The following is a 15,150-nucleotide window of genomic DNA, read 5'->3' on the forward strand; positions in this document are numbered from 1 at the left end:
TTTTTAAGTTTGGTGTAGTCCCATTTCCCTTTTCTTACTATCATTGCCAGTGCTTTTGGTGTCATATCCAAGAAATTATTGCTGAATCCAATGTCCTGAAGCTATTCTCCTATGTTTTATTCTAGAAGATTTGTAGTTTTAGTTTTTATGTTTTAGTCTTTAATCCATTTTGAGTTATTTTTATATGGTATAATGTAAGCGTTCAACTGTTTTCTTTTGCATGTGCAGATTCAGTTTTCCCCATAAGATTTGTTGAAGAAATTGTCCTTTCCCTGTTGTGTAATCTTGGCATCCTTTTCAAAAATCATTTGGTCATAAAAGCAAGAGTTTATTTCTGGGCTCTTTTTTTCTGTTTCATTAGTCTATATGTCTGTCTTTTTGCCAGTATATATCCTCTTTCTTTGTAGTATATTTTGAAATGAGAAAATGTGATGCCTCCAACTTTTTTTTTCAAGATCATTTGCTATTTGAGTTTCCTTGAGATTCCATAAAAATTTTAGGAATTTTTCTATTTCTGCACACAAAAAAATGTCATTGGGATTTGATAAGGATTGCAATGAATCTTTAGATCTCTTTGGGTAGTATGGACATTTTGATAATATTAAATTTTCCAATCCAGGAGGAGGGGATGTCTTTCTATTTGTATCTCCTTTGATTGCTTTTAACAATGTTTTATAGTTTTCAATGTACAACTCTTCACCTCCTTGGTAAAGTTTATTCCTAAATATCTTATCCTTTTCGATACAACAGTAAATGGGATTGTTTTCTCAATTTGTTTTACAGGTTGGTCATTTTTAGTATATAGAAATGCAACTGATTTTTGTGTGTTGATTTTGTATCTTGCAACTCTGCTGAAATTGTTATTAGTTGTAACAGATTGTGTGTGTGTGTGTGTGTGTGTGTGTGTGTGTGTGTGTAGTCTTTAGGGTTTTCCACATAGAAGATAATGTCATCTGGGAACAGAGATAATTTTATTTCTTTTCCAATGTGGGTGACCTTTATTATCATTTTTTTCTTATCTCACTGCTTCAGCTAGTTCTTCTGCCACTATGTTGAACAGCAGTGGTGAGAGTGGGCATCCTTGCCTTGTTCCTGATCTTAGAGGAAAAGCTTTCAGTCTTTGATGTTAAATGTGGGCTTTTCAAATATGGTTTTTATTATGTTAAGGTCATAACATAATAAACTTTTATTACTTTGTTGTTGTTGTTTTTTTTAATCATGAAAGGGTGCTTAATTTTGTCAAATTGTTTCTCTGCATCAATTGAAATGATCATGTGATTTTTGCCCTTCATTCTGTTGATGTGGTGTATCACATTGATTTTCATATGTTAAGCCATCCCTTCATTGAAGGTATAAATTCTACTTGGTCATGGTGTATAATCCTTTTAATATGCTGTTGAATTCAGCTTGCTAGTATTTTGTTGAGCATTTTTGCATAAATATTCATCAGGGATATTGGTCTGTAGTTTGTTTTTCATGTTGTGTCTTTGTCTGGTTTTGGTATCAGTAATACTGACCTCATAGAGTAAGTTTAGAAATGTTCCCTCTTAAGTTATTTGAAAGAGTTTAAGGAGAATTGGCATTAATTCTTTTGTAAATGCTTGGTAGAATTCTCCAGTGAAGCCATTTTGTCCTGGACTTTTCTTTGTTGGAAGATTTATGATTACCACTTCAATTTCCTTACTAGTTATAACTCTGTTCAGATGTTTTATTTCTTTATGATTCATTCTTGGTAGATTGTATATTTCTAGGAATTTATTCATTTCTCCTGGTTATCCAATATGTTGGCATATAATTGTTCATAGTTGTCTCATGATCTTTTTTATTTCTGTGATCTCAGCAATATTGTCCCCTTTTTCATTTCTAACTTTGGTTATTTGAGTCTTCTCTCTTTTTTCTTTTAGTTAGTCTAGCTAAGAGTTTGTCAATTTTGTCGATCTTTTCAAAAAACCAGCTCTTGATTTTGTTGATTTTTTCTTTTTTTTTTATTCTCTATTTTATCTTTCCTCTAATCTTTATTATTTCTTTCCTTCTGCTAACTTTTGGTTTAGTTTGTTCTTTTTCTAGTTCCTTGAGGTTAGATTGTTGATTTCAGATCTTTCTTCTTTTTTAATGTAAACATTTACCACTATAAATTTCCAACTCTTAGTACTTCTTTCATACATTTTATAAGTTTTGGTATACTGTGTTTCCATTTTCATTTGTCTCCAGATATTTTCTAAATTCCCTTGTGATTTCTTCTGTAACCCATTGATTGTTTAAAGATGAGATGTTTAATTTCCACATATTTGTGGGTTTTCCTTCTGCTATTGATTTGTCATTTCACTCCATTGTGGCTGGAGAAGGCACTTTGTATGATTTCAATCTTCTTTAAATTTGTTAAGGCTTTTTTTTCCAGATAACACATGCTCTACCTTGGAGGATGTTTCATATGCACTTGATAAGAATGTGTATTCTGTTGTTGTTGGATGGAGTTTTTTGTATATGTCTGTCAGGTCAAATAGGTCTATTGTGTTGTTCAAGTCCTCTGTTTTCTTATTGATCTGAGTCTGGTTGCTCTATCCATAACTAAAAGTGGCATATTGAAGTCTCCTATTATTATTATGTTGCTGTTTATTTCTCTCTTCAGTTCTATTAATGTTTGCTGCATGTATCTGGGTGACCTAATGTTAGGTACATATATATTTACAATTGTTATATCTTCCTGGTAAACTGATGTTTTTATTATTATTTAATGTTCTTTGTCTCTTGTGACAGTTGTTGTCTTAAAGTTTATTTGCATTATATAAAAGTCTATTTTGTGTTATGTAAGTATAGTCACCCCTGGTCTCTTTTTGTTTACATGGAATATATTTTTCCAGCCTTTTCCTTTTAGCCTATGTGTGTCCTTAGATGTACACTGAGTTTTTTTGTGGACAGAATATTGTTGGATCTTGATTTTTAAAATCCATTCAGCCACTCTATGTCTTTTAAATGATGTGTTTAATTCATTTATATTTAAACTAATTATTGACAAAGAAGGATTTACTACTGCCCTTTTGTCGATTTCTGTATATCTTGTAGTTTGTTATTCCCCCTCTTTCTTACCTTGCTGCCTTCTTTTGTGTTTCATTTACTTTTTTTGCAGTGACATTATTATGGAATGTGTGTTTGTGTCCTCCCAAAACTCATATGTTGAAACCCAAGCCTTCAATGGGATGGTATTTGGAGCCGGTGTCTTTGGGACATAATTGGGTTTAGATGAGGTCATGAGGGTAGAATTCCCATGATGGGGTTAATGCCCTCGTAAGGTGATGAAGGGACCAAAGCTCTATCTTCACCACAATGTGTGGATACACTGAGAAAGTAGCTGTCTATAAGCCAGGAAATGGGCTCTCAGCAGACATTGGGGCTGCTGACAGGCAGCCTGATCTTGAACTTCCTAGCCTCCAGGAAGTTCAACTGTGATAAATAAATGTTTGTTGTTTAAGCCATGTGGTCTATGGTTTTCTGGTATATTAGCCCCAACTGACTAAGATAGACATGTGTTGATTCCCTTTTCATTTCTCTTCGTATATATTCTATAGATATTTTTTTTGTGGTTACTATTGCAATTATATAAAACATCTTAAAGTTATAACAATATGTTTTAAACTAATAATAACTTCAGTTGCATATGAAAATTCTAATCTTTTACATCTCTGCTCTCTTCGACTTTGTTATTGGTGACATAAATTATCTTTTTATATTGTGTAACCTTTAATATAGATTTATAATTACTTTTTATGCATTTGTTTTAAAATTTTTTATACCGTAGTTAAAAGTGATTTACCCACATATAATACATTACTACAGGATTCTATATTTGTTTATATGTTTACCTTTACCAGGGAGTGTTATATTTTTGTACAGTTTTGTGTTGCTCTTTATTGTCGTTTTGTTTCAACTTAAAGGACTCCCTTCAGCATTTCAGCTAGAGGCAGGGATATTGGCATACTTCTCTTTGACTGACACTCCTATTTTAGTAGCTTGGTGCATGGCAAGGGGCAATAGCCTCAGTTCTTCTTGGCATTCCTCTCCTGACATAAAACCTCTGTGTTATACTAGGGTGAGTGCACTTGGGTCCCAGTATTCTCAGGACCCCAACAAAATAGAGCCTTTGTTTCATGAGTGGGATGAAAGAAGGGAGACCCCACCTCTTGACTGCACTTGCCCAGAACTTAGCCTCTGCAACAGGTAGTTAAAGGCAGGATAGATCATTTCCCATCTTTTGCTTGATAAATATTGATGTGCTGAATAGTCTTAATCATCTACTTACCTTTTTATTTTCAAAAATTTTTGCCATTATATGTCTGGATAGTTTCTTAGAAGTGGGATTTATGGGTCAAAGGGTGAATAAAAATATAATTTCTCTAGTACTGCAAATTTCCTTCACTTAAGATTGTATCACTTCCATTTCCTACCAGCAGTCCATGAAAGGACGAATTTCTCTGCAACCTTGACAACAGAGTATGCTATCCGACTTTTGGAGTTTAACCAATCTGATGGGTGAAAAATGATATCAGTATAAATTCAGATGTACTTCCTTTATTGTGAGGGAACTCTTCTCATGTGGATAAGAACTATTTGCATTTCCTTTTTTGTTAACTCTATTCATATCTCTAAATTGCTTTTTTCTATAGGTTTGTTGGCCTTTTCCTTTTTATTAAAATTTTTAATTTATGTATGAGAAATAGAAACCATTTATCATGATATAAATAGCCAATAAAATTTTCTCGCTTATTATTTAAATTTTTCTTTGCTTATTGTGATTTTCAATGCAAAGGTTTTTTCTTTAATGTTTATATAATCATATTTATTAATACTTACAATATTGCTTTTAGATTTTAAGCCATATTTAGGTAATTTTGCTACTCCTTAGGTTATAGAGGAGTTCATCCACATTGTCTTTTTGTACTTGTATGGTTTCTCTTTTTTTAACACTTAAAATTTTAATACATTTGGAATTTATCCTGGTGTGCAGGGAGAAGAATGGATTCAATTTTGTTCTTTCCCATGTGATTATCCAATTATTTCCACAATACGAATTAAGAAGGTCATCTTTTCCTTGTTGATATGAGGTACTGCCTTATTATAAACTATTTTTATTTGCAGCTGGGTTTATTATAGGACTTCTGTTCTCTGTGCTAATAACAAACTACTGCAATTATGGAGGTTCTATGGTATGCTTTAATGTTTGCTGCCCTCCTCCTGGCTTTTGCTCTTATATTTTTAGGGATTTCCTGGATATTATTGATTTCTTGTTCTTCTTTATAAAAATTGCTCAGTTCCAGAAAGAAAAAAGATGTTACTTTTTTATTTTAATTGGGATCGCATTCAATTTATAAATTGTCTTAAGAGGAAGTGTCATTTACATAAAGTTGAGTCTTTTCTACTGCAATATGGCATGTTTTAAAAATGTTTAATATATATTTGTGACTTCCAGGATTGTATTATAGTTTTCTTCATATAAGTCTTGGAAATTTCTAGTTAAGCTGATAACCAGGAATTTTTGTCTCTTTCTAAATTTTCCTTCCTTTTCCCTTTTTTTGTAGTAACTTTTTTCATTTTGAGAGATTTTTCAGGTATATAATCATAACTGAACCATAATATAGTTTTCCTTGATTCTTTCAATTCTTATGTCTTTAACATGCCTTTACCTGTCTTGTAATTGCTTTGACAACTGTCTCCAACCTGACAACAAATAGCAGTGGTAATAGCTGGCATCCTTAATTTGTTCCTGCCTTTAGTAGCAAAGCCTCTAGTGTTTCCCAATGAATGAAATGCTTGTTTTTGAATATAATTGAGAAGTGTCTATCAATTCTTGTCTATTGAGTGCTTTAAGTGTATTTGTATTAGTTTGTTAAGGCTGCTATAACAAATTACCACAAACAGGGTTGCTTAAAATAATAGGAATATATTCTCTTAACAGTATTCTAGGCTGGAAGTCCAAAATCAAGGTGGCAGCCAGACCATGCTCCCTCTGAAGTCTCTAGTGAAGAATCCTGTTTTGTCTCATTTTAGTTTTGGTGGCTCCCAGCAATCCTTGGCTTATAGTTGCACACTTCAGTCTCTGCCTCCATCATCACATGGCCTTCTTCCCTCTGTCTCTTTTTATAAGGACATTAGTAATTGGATTTAGGGCTCATCCTAATCCAATGTGACCTCATCTCATCTAATCACATCAACAAAGATCCTATTTCTAAATAAGGTCAATTTTTAGATTGCAAAGGGACATGAATTTTTGGAGTATATTGTACACCCACTACAATATTAAATATATGTTTTCTTTTGTCAAATCCTTTTCTCCATTTATGGAGATATCATGTATGCTTTTTCTCTTTATCTCTACGATGAATTACATTACTGTTGTTAAAGATAAACCAGAGCTAGACAGTACCTAAAGTGGTCAAAGCAGATTTCATTCAGGGAAAAGAGACTTCAGTATAGAGCCAGGATCAATGCCAAATACAGCATCGGTAAGTGGGACTTATAGCTGAGTAGCAGGGTGGGGGTCCATGGATGGAACACCACTAAGAGGAAACATCAGGGGTAAGGTAGGATTTTGGACAAACCGATCTGACAGAATCCTGACTGAAGGCAGGCCAAGGTAATCAAACATCACCTGATGGATGGAAGATGATGAGGAACCCAATTATATATCAAGGGTGATCAGATATGGAGGATGGGGGATTCTGTTCTGTCTTTACTCTTACCCAAGAATTGGACTAGCTAGATAATTTACATGAGTTAAACAGAAATAATTTTACCTAAGACAGATACACCCTCTAGGTAAACCAATTTAGCAGGATATTTGTTATAACTGGACAACACAGAGATGAAAACAGAAATCCAAAAGTAAAGGGCTGGTTAAAAAAGAGCTCAGGGGACCCTGAATACAGTTTGGTCAAGGAGAGAATCTTTTTCACTGTCTTCCTTAATAATGAGTGATTTTTGTATTTCTGGAATAAACCCAACTCGGACATCCAATATTAGTATTTTTAATATGCTGTTGGGTTCTGTTTGCTATTAATTTTATTTAAGATTTTGGCATTAAGTTTCATATATTTCATTTATGAAATTGGCCTGTAGTTTTATTTTTGGTGCAAACTGAAAAAGTTTGTGGTGAGTATTATATTCACTACAAAATTAATTGGAAGATTTTTTTTTCTATTTCTGTGATTTGAATAGAACATCAGGTAACATCATGATTTTCTCATATTTAACAGTTTGGTAGAATTTCCTTGTGAACATATTTGAGTCTGATGCCCTTCTTTGGGGGCATGCCAATTCAACTATTTTTCCCCCTAAAGTTATGATTTGTTTGAACTTTCTGTCTCTACGAGGATTAATTTGGGTATGCTGTATTTATCTACAAAATTTACTTCATCTAAGTTTTCAAATCATCTGCTGAGTTATGTTATGATGTTTCTTATGATTTTTAAAAAGATCTGTTTTGATGTTTATTTCCTCTAGTCAGTTCTAATTTTGTATATTTGCACTTTTTTCCCTTTTTGGCTAGGTTGGCTAGAGGTTTGTCTATTTTGTTGACTTTTCAAATATCCAGATGCTTTGCTTATTAGTTCTACTTTTAAAAAAATTATTAAGCTCATTGGTGTGACATTGGTTAGTAAAATTAGATAGGTTAGTAAAATGTACAATTCTGTAATACGTCATCTACATATTGCATTGTGTGTTCACCACCTAGTCAGTTCTCCATCCATCACCATATAATTGATCCTCTTTTCGCTCTTCTACTTTTTTCTTTTTGCTATATTATCTTCAATTAAGTACAAAGACTCTGCTAATCATGTCACCTAGAGATCATTTCACCCACTGCTCTGTTTGGCCGCCAGTCTCGTCTCTCTCTTTTGCAATGGTGAGGCAGACATCCTTTCCACAGGGAAGAGAAATCCATGGCTTGTTGTGTTTGCCAATAACAAAAATGTTGGAGAGCTGGGTGGCAAAGTTGTGGCCATTGGCCTCTTCACATGAACCACATCAAAAGAACCAGGGTGTCTCTCTCTGTTGGTGATCACACCAATTCTTCCCAGGTTGGCACCTCCGGTCACCATGCACAGGTTACCAGTGTCACACTTGATGAAACCAGTAATTTTGCCGGTCTCCAAATCGATATGAATGGTGTCGTTCACATTGATGAGGGGACCAGGGTAAGGATGGGTCACAAGAAGCGGGATTCCTTTTGTGCCCACAAAGATCTTTCTCACTTTGCACCACTTGAACTCGGCCTCCTTGGGTGTATAATACGCAAAGAGACCCTTAGTGTTGCAGGTCGGATGGAAGTTCTCTCCGGTCTTGTGGATGCTGATGACATCCATCAAACCAGCGGGGAGGTTACGTCTGTTCGGACGTTGCCATCAATCTCAATGAACCGCTGCTTGCAGACCTTCTGTACTTCATTTCCTGTTAGGGCACATTCAGTCTGTTCCTTAGGAAGACGGTGAGAGGGAGACATTCCCTCAGCTCGTGGGGTCCGGTGGATGGACGAGGAGCACACACACCGGTCAGTTTATCCGCATCCAGGGCTTTGGAGCCTCTACGCGCTCTTGGGACCATGAGCCATGGCTGCTCTGGGCGCAGAAAGACTGCTTTTGGGAGGGTGGTTGAAGCAGTCCATCTGCACGGAGGGCTGACGAAGGGTTAACGAGCTTCGCAGGGGAGGCCTGCGCTTCCCCGGCTGAGCGCTGTGCCCGCCGGGGGGCGCTCGTGGCGCACGCGTGCTCTCTCCTCGGCCGCAGACACCGACCGCTCCGAGTTTGTCCGTCCGTTTTCCCTCCGCCTCTGGAACTAATGTGGTCTCTCGTTTTGTATCCCCCGCATTATGCTTTGTGACTTTTTGCAGCTCTTTAAAGCACCCGGGAAAGAGAGAAGGAGAGAGTGAAGACTCGAGAGAAGACGTTTCTCCCCGCGCTCTTCTACAGGCGGGGGGAAGTGAGTCCAGCCTGGCAGGAGCAGACACACGCCAGGACTGCCAACCCGCGCTTCAGGCCTAGGATGCAGTTTACTCTTCTTTCAGCAAGACGTGACATAGGACGTGTATGTAAAATTTCGGAAACGGCAGAAGTATGCAGAGTGGACTTTGGCTTGGTACCAACTTGTGCCAAATGGCTGGATTCTGTCTTGAACACATTCCCCGCGCGAGGCTGTGCCCGGGGGTGTAGCTCAGTGGTAGAGCGCGTGCTTAGCATGCACGAGGCCCCGGGTTCGATCCCCGGCACCTCCAGCTGTACGCTTCAGCGTTTCATTCTTCAGTGTAGTTTCACTCTTTTACCCGCTCACAAAGAAAGTGACATTCTCACCGCGTATTGCTACCACCGGTCTCTGCTCCCCGGGCTTAGCAACATCGACCGTGGCTGCGGGAGCAACAGGAGAGATGGAACGAGAAGACGGACTGCGCGCTGACCAGCTCGAGGTTCCGGAACCGTGACGAGCACGTCACCGCACGGACCTGCGGTTCCATTTTGCAGCATTATTAATAAATCAGGAAAGAAAAGATGAGGCAAACATCGAACAAAAGACAAACAGAGGCCCTCAGACAATTCGTCTCAGTTGTTTTGCTTGTGGTTGCTTTTGTTTTCTGAGCCGCGTTGATCACGATCAGACTGCAGGTTTAGCAAGAAGAAAAGGTTCCCTTCCAAACTGGGAAACAAATTCATCTTCGTCAGTGAATGAGCAGAAATGACACTTCGGCCGAAACAGCCGAAGTATATCCTTCCATCGGGAAGTATACTTGGCTAAAGATCTCAAAATTCACGGAACAATTTCTCCTTCTATTCTGTCTTTACTTTTACCCGAGAATTGCACTAGCCAGTTAACTTACAGGAGTTAAACAGAAATAATTTTACCTGAGACAGATGCGCCCTCTATCGGGAAGGGATGTACCAGACCGTCGGTCAGCGTGGACCTCGGACCCAAAGAGCTGATACCCGAGAGCCTGTTAGGAATGCAGACTGTCAGCTGCATCCCAGACCTACTGAACCGGAAACCGCATGCCAACAGGCTCTCCAGGTGATTCCTTTGCGTATTAAAGTTTGAGAAGCACTGGTTTGAGTGCTGTGACCTGGATTAAGAAGGTATATAAGTACATCACTGTATTTTTATTTTTTCCCAATTTCCTATTCCAATGTACAAAAAATAATTGCAAAAATGTATTTCTATTCTTGAACTATTTTTGTGTTCTAATCATTTAACTTGTTCCCCCTTCCATGTTAATATGATATTATTATTTTTAATCAATATACATAATTGAATTTGATGTGAACTTTCTTTTGCCTCTTAATACAAATTTTGCAAGTTTTGCAATCAAGATTGTGCTTACTTCCAATATGAACTGAGAAGTTGGTATCTTTGTTTCTGTTTGGCAACATTTTAAACAGGATAAGATTTTGTAATCATTTCAAAACTCAGAGCTGCCTCTTCCTCACCAAATCCTCAGGAACTTTTGTGTTAACCCCCTTTTGTATACTAAATCCTGTGGTAGATTTGAAGATCCAAAACTCTTAGCTACTGCAGTGAAAGTGTGGACTGACGGGTTGGGCAAGGACTGTGAAATCCATGGTTCCCTGAGTATAGAAAATGTTAGACCACCCCCTCTCCCTGTGAAGAGATTAGGGAATTTCCAAAGGAGAAATTAAGTTCCAAAAGACATACTTTCTCAAGTTAAGATGTCTTGGCTTTCAGATTTACCTTTTCAAGGAAAGACTCAGAGCTAGTGCTCAGGAACCAGACTTTCTTTAATAGGAGCAACAGGCCATTTTGTGTTCTGTTGAAATATTTTCTCTCCTTTTCTTTCTTTAAGATTTTTATTAAAAATATAGTTAACATACAATATTATATTAATTTCAGGTATACACCATAGTCATTCAACATTTATATATCTAAAGAAGTGATCACCATGATAAGTCCAACAATCATCTGACACCATACTATACTATCACAATATTATTGACTATATTCCCCATGCTGTATATTACATGACTTATTCGTGTTATACCTGGACGTTAGGACTTCTTATTCCCCTTCACCTTTCCCCCCTTTTGAAAATTTTCAATTACAGTTGACATTCAATGTTATTTTATATTAATTTCAGCTGTACAGCATAGTGGTTAGACATTTATGTATGTAATTTAAGAAGTGATAACCCTGATTAGTCTAGTACCCACCTGGCACTATTCATAGTTATTACCATATTATGGACTATATTCCTTATGTTTTACTTTACATCCCCTGACTGTTTTGTAACTACCAATTTGTACTTCTTAATCCATTCACCTTTTTCACCCTGCCCCCCAACCCCTTCCCAAACTATTACCCTGATAAATCTAGTACCCATTTAACACCATACATAGTTATTACAATATTATTGATGATATTCCTTATGGTATACCCTACATCCCCATAACTACTTTGTAACAACCAATTTGTACTTCTTAATCCCCTCCCCACTTTTCACCCACACACCCCAACACCCTTCCTATGTGGCAACCATCAAAATGTTCTCTCTATCTATGAGTCTGTTTCTGCTTTGTTTGTTAGTTTTGTTCTTATATTCCACATATAAGCAAAATCACATTGCATCTGTATTTCTCTGTCTGAAACTCTACTAAGCACAACACCCTCCAGGTCCATCTATGCCACCGGAGATGGCCAGAACCCATTCCCTTTCATGGTCGAGCAATATTCCATTGTACATATGCACCATCTCTTCTCTATTCATTCATCCACTGATGGCAGCAAGGCTGCCTCCACATCTTGGGCATTGTAACCAATGCTGCAACGAACATAGGGATGCAAAAGCCCCCTCAAAGTCGTGTTTTGGGTTTCTTCCAGATACACACCCTAAAGTGGGATTACTGGATCCTTCATTATCTCTTCTTATAACCTTTGTTTTAAAGTCTGTTTTATCAGGTATAGTATTGCTACCCCAGTGTTTTTTTGTTGTTTTGTTTTTCCATTTCCATTTTCATTAAATATCTTTTTCCATCCCTTTACTTTCAGTCTGTGTGTGTCTTTTGATCTGAATTGAGTCTCTGGTAAGCAGCGTATGTAAGGGTCATGTTTTCGTATTCATCCATTCAGCCATCCAATGTCTTTTGATTGGAGCATTTAATCCATTTACACTGAAAGTAATTGTTGATATATATATATATATATATATATATATATATATATGTATCTATTGCCATTATATTATTGATAATTTTGATTTTTTTCCATCTTAAAGATGTCCCTTTAAGATTCCTTTAGTTTTTTGGTGGTGATGAACTCCTTTAGCTTTTTGTTGTCTGGGAAGCTCTTTTTCTGTCCTCTGACTTTACATGATAGCCTTGCTGCTTAGAGTAGTCTTGGTTGTAGGCCCTTGCTTTCCATCATGAATATTTCATGCCAATCCATTTGGCCTGTAAAGTTTCTGTTGAGAAATCAGCTGACAGTCTCATGGGAGTTCACTTTTGATTGGTTCTTTTTTATGGTTTCTATGTTCTTTTCTTTAATGTTTCTATGCTAGCTATCTCTTTATTGAAGTTCTCACTAAGTTCCTTGAGCATCTTTATAACATTGTTTTGAACTCTGTCTCTGGTAGGTTGCTTACCTCCATTTCATTTAATTCTTTTTCTAGATTTTTCTCCTGTTCTTTCACTTGGGACACATTTCTTTGTTTCCCCATTTTGACTGCCTCTGTTCATTTGTTTCTATGTATTGGGTAGATCCGTTATGTCTCCTAGCCTTGGCTGAGTGGCCTTATATAGTAGGTGCCTTGTGGGTCCCAGTGGCACAGTCTCCCTGGTCACCTGCTCCAAGTGGTCCAGGAGAGTCCTTTGTGCGGGTTGTGTGTGCCCTCCTGTTATAGCTGAGCCTTGATTGCTATTAGTATGTTAATGGATGGATTGACTCTTAGGCTTACTGTCTGTAGGGTTTGGCCACATCCAGAGCTTAGTGGCTGCTGTGCAGGAGGCTTACCCCACTGAGTGGGATTTTCCCCAGCAGGCTGTGGTGCCTGTTGAGACCACCCTTTGTGTGTGCCTTTTGTAGGGCTAATTGGGTAGTGCTCTGCTGTGGTGTGAAGCCAACTTCCAAATATGTTGGTTCTGGGGCCTCTTCGGAGGGGCTGCCATGCTGGCCCAGTTCACCCACTGCCTGTGACTGTTTGTGTACTACTTGGTAGGAGCTACAGAACAACCCACAGTTGTTTGTTTACTGTGCTAAACCTGGAGGTGCATGGGAGAGGCCACACTACAAAGCGAGGATATCAGCCACCAGTCCTGGGCCTGGGGCAGTTCCATAAAAAACCAGGACACCTAGATGCCTGCTGCCATCCCCTTAAGGTCCAGCCACTGATAAAGCCTCATGCAGTCCATGAGTTGGGTGAGGCAGGGTCTCAGGGAGTTACTAGACTGGGAAGAGTTGTGGTAACTAGATTAATGTAAATTCTGGTTTGATACCAGAATAGGAGCTACTCAGCAGGTCTCAGAGCACACTAAGGTCAATTGCCACCAACCAGGGGCCTACAGACCCCAATAGTTTTCCAACAAAGAGTGCAATGTGGATGGGGCTGGCTGCTTGGGAGAAGGTGCCTCTGGTGCTGGGGGAGTTGGTTGAAGTGGAGTCCCAGTGAGTCAACATCATGCAGCAGTGGAGCTCATCAGGCCAATCAGGTTCAGATTTAGCCATGGTGGGGGCAGGCTCAACACATGAAAGATCATGTCAGCCTGGTGGCTGCATGGGAAAATAACCTCACAGAGAGAAAATGCTGACTATCTTCCAGTCTTCCCCCCAAATCCACACAACTCAGTTTGCCCCCTTATAAGTCTCTGATGCCTCCCAAGTCAGTGTCCCTCCACCAGAGCTCAAGGTGAGTGTCTGCCTGTGAGAGAGACTGTGTGCAGCCCCTTTAAGTGGACATCTGGGTTTTCTGCAGCCTTCCATCCCACCGGTATGGTCAGAATTCCCACTGTTTTCCACAGCCAGATGTTGTGGGGGCTCCTCTTCCTGGCACTACTATTCTGGGCTATAGAGCCTGGTGTGGGTCTGGCGTCCCTTCCTCCTCCAGGGGGAGCCTCTACACCTGAGATATCCCTCCAGATTCTCAACTGCCACATGGAGATTTGGGGCCTGTTTTGCGTCTCCGCCGCTGCTACCAGTCTTGACATGGCTTCTTTATAGTTTTAGTCACAGGACTTCTGTTTGGCTAGACTTTAGATGTTTCTCCTGGCTGATTGTTCTATAATTTAGCTGTAATTTTAATGTGTTCATGGAAGGACACAGGCACAGTGTTTATCTATTCTGCCGTCTTGGATCTCTTCTTTCTCTCCTTATTTTCAAAGTACAGTTTCACAATGTCTTTTTGCCACTTTTTGCCATACCCACAGTGTCAGGGAAAATATTCACATGCTCCAACCATGGGAATTCATCAAGTTGAGAAAGAAAATAGATAAAACATTAAAAAGAGTAGTACAAATTATTACCATTGCTTTTTTTGTATTATATTCAGGCTCAGGCCCAAATGGAAATACTTTTTTCCCTTCCAACTTCTCCAAAGAAATCCACCTCTGTAATTTAGGAGAGAAAAGGATAGGGTGAAAAAGCCATAGTATGTATGAAAAAACCAAGTAGTATGAGAAAGCCATAGAAAATATAGGATGAAAATTTCAAAATATTATATGCCAATAAAAACAAATAATGTGACAAACTGAGGTACTTCTTTGAGAGAAAGTTGTGTTTAGTTTTGACCCAGGAAAGAGTGATTTATTTAAAAAAATACAATGTAGATGAATTCTGGAAATTCAACTATGTTTTATTTGGGGGTTCTATCCTTCAACAATCTCATCTTTTGTTTAGCTTTCTTCAGGAAGAAATTAAAGATTAAGAAGCTGTGAGAGTAAAGGGGGTGTGGCCATGTGTGTGAGGCCATGTATGAATTTGTGAGAGGTGGCAGTTGGGCAAGACCATTGGCTGCCTAGGAATGTGGGAGCAGACACTATTCATTAGGCCATTCAGTCTCTCTGACTCAAAAGGCAATGCTTTATTTTCCTCAAAGACATATTTAACGTGAGGAAAAAGATTACTGAATCCTTTACTAACTACTTTAGTTGGACATTCTTCATATTCAATCAA

The 15,150-nt window shown here is 38.2% G+C and overlaps 1 pseudogene across 1 annotated transcript; it reads right to left on the reverse strand.

Moving 5' to 3' along the window:
• Positions 1-7,847: 7,847 nt before the first annotated feature.
• Positions 7,848-9,227, reverse strand: LOC308494868 (small ribosomal subunit protein eS4-like; annotated as a pseudogene). Its single transcript has 2 exons — positions 9,016-9,227; positions 7,848-8,838 (listed from the first exon to the last, which is right to left on the reverse strand). The product of its transcript is annotated as a small ribosomal subunit protein eS4-like (transcript).
• Positions 9,228-15,150: the final 5,923 nt, after the last annotated feature.

This window comes from Rhinolophus hipposideros, assembly GCF_964194185.1.
Source record: "Rhinolophus hipposideros genome assembly, chromosome: 3".
NCBI classification, from domain to species: Eukaryota; Metazoa; Chordata; class Mammalia; order Chiroptera; family Rhinolophidae; genus Rhinolophus; species Rhinolophus hipposideros.